Genomic DNA, 6,577 nt, shown 5'->3' with positions numbered 1-6,577 from the left:
GAGGCGACCCTCTCGTCCACCGGGGTAAACTCCAACGCAGCGGCGCTCAGCCGGGGGCTTGTGAGTATCCCCACACCCGCCCGGCGCCTCACACCATGGGCAACTCCGGAGTAGGACAGAGTCCAACCCCTATCCAGGAGAACGGTTCCAGAACCGAGACTGTGCGTAGAGGTAAGCCCCACCAGATCTAACCGGTAGCGCTCCACCTCCCGCACAAGTTCCGGCTCCTTCCCCCACAGAGAGGTGACATTCCACGTCCCCAGAGCCAGCCTCTGCCGCCCGGTTCTGGTCCGTCGAAGCCCCTGACCTTCGCTGCCACCCATATAGCAGCGCACCCGACCCCTTTGGATCCTCCCACAGGTGGTGGGCCCATGGGCTGGAGGGAGAGGTGCCACGTTGCTTTTTCGGGCTGTGCCCGACCGGGCTCCGTGGCAAACCCGGCCACCAGACGCTCGCTCACGAGCCCACCGTCTGGGCCTGGCTCCAGACGGGGCCCCGGGCTTCCTCCGGGCGGGTCTCTCTATCCCTTCCGTGCTCAACCATCGAAGTCTTTGAACCATTCTTTGTCTGGCCCCTCCCCTGAGACCTCTTTGCCATGGGAGACCCTACCAGGAGCACAAAGCTCCAGACAACACAGCCCTCAGGTTCATAGGGACACACAAACCTCTCCACCACGATAAGGTGATGGTTCCCGGAGATGTGCCCTGGATGTGCATCCCAAAAATCTCCATTAACTGCAAGATGCTATCCTATCAATATGGGCCAACATTTCTAAAGAATGCTTTCAGCACCTTGTTGAATCATAAGGTTTATAGTAAGGGCATAGAATTGAATATTCCCAGAAATACTTGTTACTAACCTAGCTCTGGGGAGTCACTCCCCGGAGTCCTCATGTTCTTTTTTCCCCAGCATGTTCCCTTGGATCTGGGAGGCTCCAAAATCATGGTAGCAGCTGTCGCCATGGTCCCGCTACACGTTTTGCGATGCCATGTTCATCTGCTACACTCTGTGGTGCCCTGCTACGTCCTGCTGTGCCTTGTAATGCCGCACAGTGCCCTGCTATGCCATGAACTACTACAAAGAACTTCTACAACTACTATTTTTTCTAAACCCAACAGGCCCGTCAGACTCCACCTACCAACAAAGGTAACCACATGGTGGAGCCCCAGCCATTGTTTTGATGCACCATAATCTTATTCCACATAGAGTGTGTGGGGGTATAGCTCAGTGGTAGAGCATTTGACTGCAGATCAAGAGGTCCCCAGTTCAAATCTGGGTGCCCCCTGCAAGAATGTTTGTACCCTATCATATATATGATAGTTCTTGTTGTTGATGATACTTGAAAAAAGCATGCATGTAACTAATGTTGCTTCTTTCCAGAAACCCTTGTGCTTCTCCCTTGTCAGATTTCCTTGGATTGTGGTGGCACCTGAGTAGTGAATGCAGCTGCTGCCATGGTCCTGCTAGACGCCCTGCACTATTACTGCTACTATTATTAGTAATAGTTCTTTCTACCTTTACTGCTGCCATAATTACCACCGGTCATCTTTTCAATCCATTCTCTCTCTCTCTCTCTCACCCTCTCCCCCAACTGGTTGTGTCAGATGACTTCCCACCATGAGCCAGTTTAGTTTGAGGTTTCTGCCTGTTAAAAAGACATTTTTCCTCGTACAGTGAGGAAAAATAAGTATTTGAACACCCTGCTATTTTGCAAGTTCTCCCACTTCTCAAATAAATAGCTGATTTAATAGCTGCTACCAGCTGGTCTAAAGCTAATATAGTTAGCCCAAAGAAACAAGCAGAAAGCTGCTACCAGCCAGGCTAAAGCTAATACAGTTAGCTCAAAGAAACAAGCAGAAAGCTGCTACCAGCCAGGCAGGTCCTGCACTTGACGTTTGCTGCACACGCCAGATTGCTCCATGCGTACCTGGTCCTGCAGTGGCAACCCCATGAGGTCCTTCCGGTTTGCCACTCCTAGCTCCTGCAGCCGCCGCTCAATGAGGCTGATGGTGGCCTCCTTTGGTCTGGCCACTCCCCAAACTTTGTCTGCAGCTTGCTGGACCCCTCACTGACGCAGAAGCCACAGTCCACATACAGCAGCAGTGTGGGTGCAATGGCTGACTGATGATAGAAGCTGGACGTGCATTGTCTTGTTCTTACATGTCAATTGCATTCTGACTTTGAATTCAAATATTTGGCATCCAAGAAAATTTTGGAACTGATGATGTATCAGTCATTTTTTGGTGGTTTCTTGGTCACAGCAACAAGCTTGATCATTGACATACAGTTGCACGTGTTACACCACTCAGACGGAGACGCTGATAGTAGTGTATAAAAGTTCAGTTTATTCCTTCACAGTAGGATTGTTCACACAGCGAGTTCGAGTTCACTACCGCGGACACACACCAAACGTGTCTCTCCTTACTACACGGCCTCAACTTCTCCGCCAAAAGTGTCTTCTTCTTACCATGTATTACAGTAAGTTTTAACCACAAACCACTACACAGCTAGCCCCCTACTGGCAGGATGAAGAACTGCATACTTCAATGCATTACTAAATAGAATGCAGCTAAATTATGTGTTGTCTGTAAACCAAACAAAATACTTTCGATAAGGTTCATTCCAGGTGCTACATTCCTCCCCTGCAAAATAAATGTTATCCTTAACATTAGCATAAACTTCTTTTGTCACATGGCAAATGAAAACATTGCAAACATTGTATTGGCAAAACCTTTCTTTTGAAAGTAAGAAACAAGTAAATAATATTAGTGCGTTCCACAGGTTTGACCCTTATAATATCTCCCCATTGTCCACCATGTGATGTAATCACATTCCACTCATAAATGACGCCATTAAGCATTTTAAACTTCAGTATAGTTTACCTCCGAATAGTTGTGACAATAGTGCAATTGCATGTGTTTTCTTCTACACAAAACCATTTCTGTTCCTTCAATATCTTCTCCAAAGACTTCTAATTTTTATAGTCTGAAAACATAACATAACATAAGTTTTACTGTTTCAATGCCAATGTTTACTTAACCAAAAATTTGGACTCTTATGTCACACCTAAACAATACTTAGCTTCTGGAATATTAGCCACTTTACATCACCATCAGAAATTCAATCAGTAAAGTATTAACAATATAGGATCACAGTCATTAACTGGACTTAGCTTTTTTTTTCTAATACTCTTTCTCAGATGATACACTTAATTGCAGTCAGTATTCAGTTCACAAGCAATTCTACAGTGTTCACATTTTTTTTTTCTTCTACAACAGTCCATGTTCAACCCACAAGCAGTCCTTTAGTAGTAGCCTATAGCAATGAGTGGAGGATAACCCAGCTGGGGTCCCCACATCTGTAGAGGTGGCCAAGGCATACAGTATTGTCCATATCCTGGGGCCAGTGCATTGACATAGAGTGGGTTAGTGCAAAGCCCCACCACACGATGCGTTGGATGACCTAACGAGTCATACGTCAGTGTTTCTCTGGGTCGTCTCTCTCTCTGTGAACGACGTGGTTGCATGTCAGTAAGTTCTGACTCCTGGTTGACAGGACAGTCTGCAGCTGAAACTGTATGTGACACCTCTTCGGTACTACCTATGTCCCTTTCTGTAGTGTCCTGGGCCACTAGCAGGGGGCAGGAGTTTCAACCCTGACCTCCTCTGTTTCAGCCTCAGCTTCCGGCTGAATTATTTCAGGAGCATTTTGAGGTGCAACATTTTGCTCTCCAGGCTTGTGGTGATGGTGTCTCAGTCTATTAGCCCAGTAGCATTCATCATCACTTGAAGTCTCCAAATCCTCTGAAGTATCTTTTGTTTTACTTTCCCTGTGTCTCTTTGCTTTTTGAATATGCAGATTCTTTCCAGTTTTTTTAGCTGGTTCCTGCTGTGGTAATGCATCACAGGGCATTAACATGTTACGATGGAGGATTCTGCTATTCCCTGTGCCATTTTCAGCCTTGACTTCATAAACTGGGCTGTCTCTGCCCTTTTGAGAAACCACAATATGTATTTGCTTTTCCCAATATGAGCGCAATTTCCCAGGCCCTCCTCGTTCCGACATGTTTCTAACAAGGACTCTGTCACCTGGAGAAGCATTGCACTTTGTCTCTTTTGATCATAGTAGGTTTTTCCTCTTGCTGTAGTCTTTTTGATAGTTTTGGATGCAATGTCATATGCTTCTTTCATTTGTTGCTGCCATTTTTTTTGCATATTCCTCATAGGAGTTACATCCTTCCTCCTCATTTATCCCAAATATTACATCAATTGGCAAGCGTGGCTTTCTACCAAACAGCAGATAGAAAGGGGAATAACCTGTTGCTTCACTGGTCGTACAATTGTAAGCGTGTACAACTTTGCTCACATAGTCACTCCAATTTCCCTTTTCTCCTCATCCAAGGTCCGCAGCATAGATAACAATGAACGATTAAATCTTTCAGCTGGGTTCCCTTGTGGGTGGTAAGGAGTTGTTTTAGAGTTTGCAATGCCCGTGTATTTCTGTAGTTGTCTGAATAAACGGTTCTCAAATTCTCTGCCTTGATCATGATGAATTTTAGCAGGGAATCCATATTTCAGGGCAAAATCGTTGAAAATCTTATCTGCTGCTGTTTTGCCTGATTTGTTACGGGTGGGTAGGCTTGAGCAAACTTGGTAAAGTTGTCAATAATTACCAAAATATACTCATACCCTCCCCTGCTTTTTTCAAGGTGAAGATAGTCAATAGAGATGATCTCAAATGGTGCTGTAGCAGGTATGTGACACATGGGAGCTCGGTATGGACTGCAGGTTTCTTTTGATAGTTACATTTACACACCTTTGCAATAAAAAACTCAATGTCCTTCTGCATCCCAGGCCAATAAAACCTCTGTCTAGCCAGGTGCAAAACCCGTTCCACCCCAGGTGACCCATTTCGCAATGGAGATATTTGTAAACAACTCTTTGTACACTTCCGGAAGCACTTGACTACATGTTGCCGTTTTGCGTTTTAAACAAACCCTCTGAGAGACATACAATCTTTTCCACTCATGGAACAGTCGTTTACCTTTCATCTTGTCTGGTTTCTCCCCAGACTTTTTCAGCTGGATTACATAAGAAATGGCGTGTGTCTTGCAGCTGCGCCTTCAGTAGCTCTTGCTGTGTTATCTTTATGTCTGACTGGGCATCTGCAGCTATTTCTTGCACATACGGGCTGCAGGTCACTGCTGAGATCCAGTCCACATCATGTTCTTTCTGATTTCGACTGCATTGAATATTGTACCAGCACCTCAGGGCCACACTGCTCCGTGCATTCACTCATTAATGCCTCCATACTCACATGTGCCCGGGACAGAAAGTCTGCGTCCGTGTTCACTTTCCCGGACGGTACTTTAACGTCAAGTTAAAATCAGCCAGCTCGGACACCCAGCGATGTCCTGTTGCGTTTAGTTTGGCTGTGCTCAGGACATAAAAACGGGTTATTGTCACTGTATACAGTTACAGAGGGAGCATAAAAACAAATAGTCTCTAAACCTGTCTGTAACTGCCCACTTGAGTGCTAAAAAACTCCAGTTTCCCCGAATGTAATCTGAATTTTCTCTGCTGGTGTCAATGTCCGTGAGCCATAGCCAATGACTCTCAGTTTGCCTTCCTGTCTCTGGTAAAGGACTGCTCCCAGTCCCTCCTCTGAAGCGTCAACATGCAAAAATATATGGATCCTCAAATCTGGGATACGCCATTACAGGTGGGTTAGTCAAGACATCAACAAGATAGTTCAATGCTTTTTGGTGTGTGTCAGTCCACTCTATTTTCTGATTTGGGGGGGCTTGTCCTGTCCTCGCTGGGCGACATGTGGACTTAGACTGAGTTTTTGGGTTATGTCTGATGAGAGCAGGTCATACAGGCATTTTGCATGACGGGAAAAATCCTGCACGTAGCTCCTATAGTAACCCAGGAACCCTAGGAGTTTCCGGAGTTCTCTGATGTTAGTAGGTGGTTTGTTTTAAGCGCTGTACTGCAGCTAACCTCTTTATTGTCCATCCTGTAGCCATCAGCTGAGATCACTTTTCCCAGATAACGCACCTCATTTTAAAACAGGTCACATTTATCCGGCCTCAGCTTGACTCCCCAGGCTTGTTGACGTTTTAAGACTGATCTCATGTCTTCAACATGCTGAGAGAATGTTTACTGTACACCAAGACATCGTCTAAATAAGGATACATATCTTGTCTCTGAGTCCTTCAAGGCTTTCTTCCATACTGCGTTGGAAGGCTGACGGTGCATTAGTTAGGCCAAATGGAATCCGGTTCCATTCATACAGACCCCATGGGGTTGTGAAGGCTGTGAATTTCCTAGAGAGTCCTCGCTAATGTTTCCCTGGTGGTAAGCTTTGCCTTGGTCCAGCACGCTGAACCAAGCATTTCCACCCAGACCATCAAGTATCTCCTGGATGCGTGGTATAGGGTGCCTGTCTGGGATTGTCTTTTTATTAAGCCCTCTGTAATCAATACATAGTCTTAGGCTTCCATCCCGTTTCCTCACGCAAACCACTGGAGATGCATAGGGGAAGTGGATTTGCGTATAAACCCCTTTTTTAACAA

General features: G+C 45.8%; 1 non-coding gene across 1 annotated transcript; it reads left to right on the top strand.

The window, feature by feature from the left end:
• Window positions 1-1,213: 1,213 nt before the first annotated feature.
• Window positions 1,214-1,285, top strand: trnac-gca (transfer RNA cysteine (anticodon GCA)). Its single transcript has one exon. It is a non-coding gene; the product is annotated as a tRNA-Cys (tRNA).
• The last annotated feature ends 5,292 nt before the right edge of the window (window positions 1,286-6,577 follow it).

The sequence above is a fragment of the Etheostoma spectabile genome, unplaced genomic scaffold (assembly GCF_008692095.1).
Source record: "Etheostoma spectabile isolate EspeVRDwgs_2016 unplaced genomic scaffold, UIUC_Espe_1.0 scaffold00018405, whole genome shotgun sequence".
NCBI lineage: Eukaryota > Metazoa > Chordata > Actinopteri > Perciformes > Percidae > Etheostoma > Etheostoma spectabile.
The sequence above is the reverse complement of the archived record's forward strand: the minus strand, read 5'-3'. Positions and strand labels throughout refer to the sequence as shown.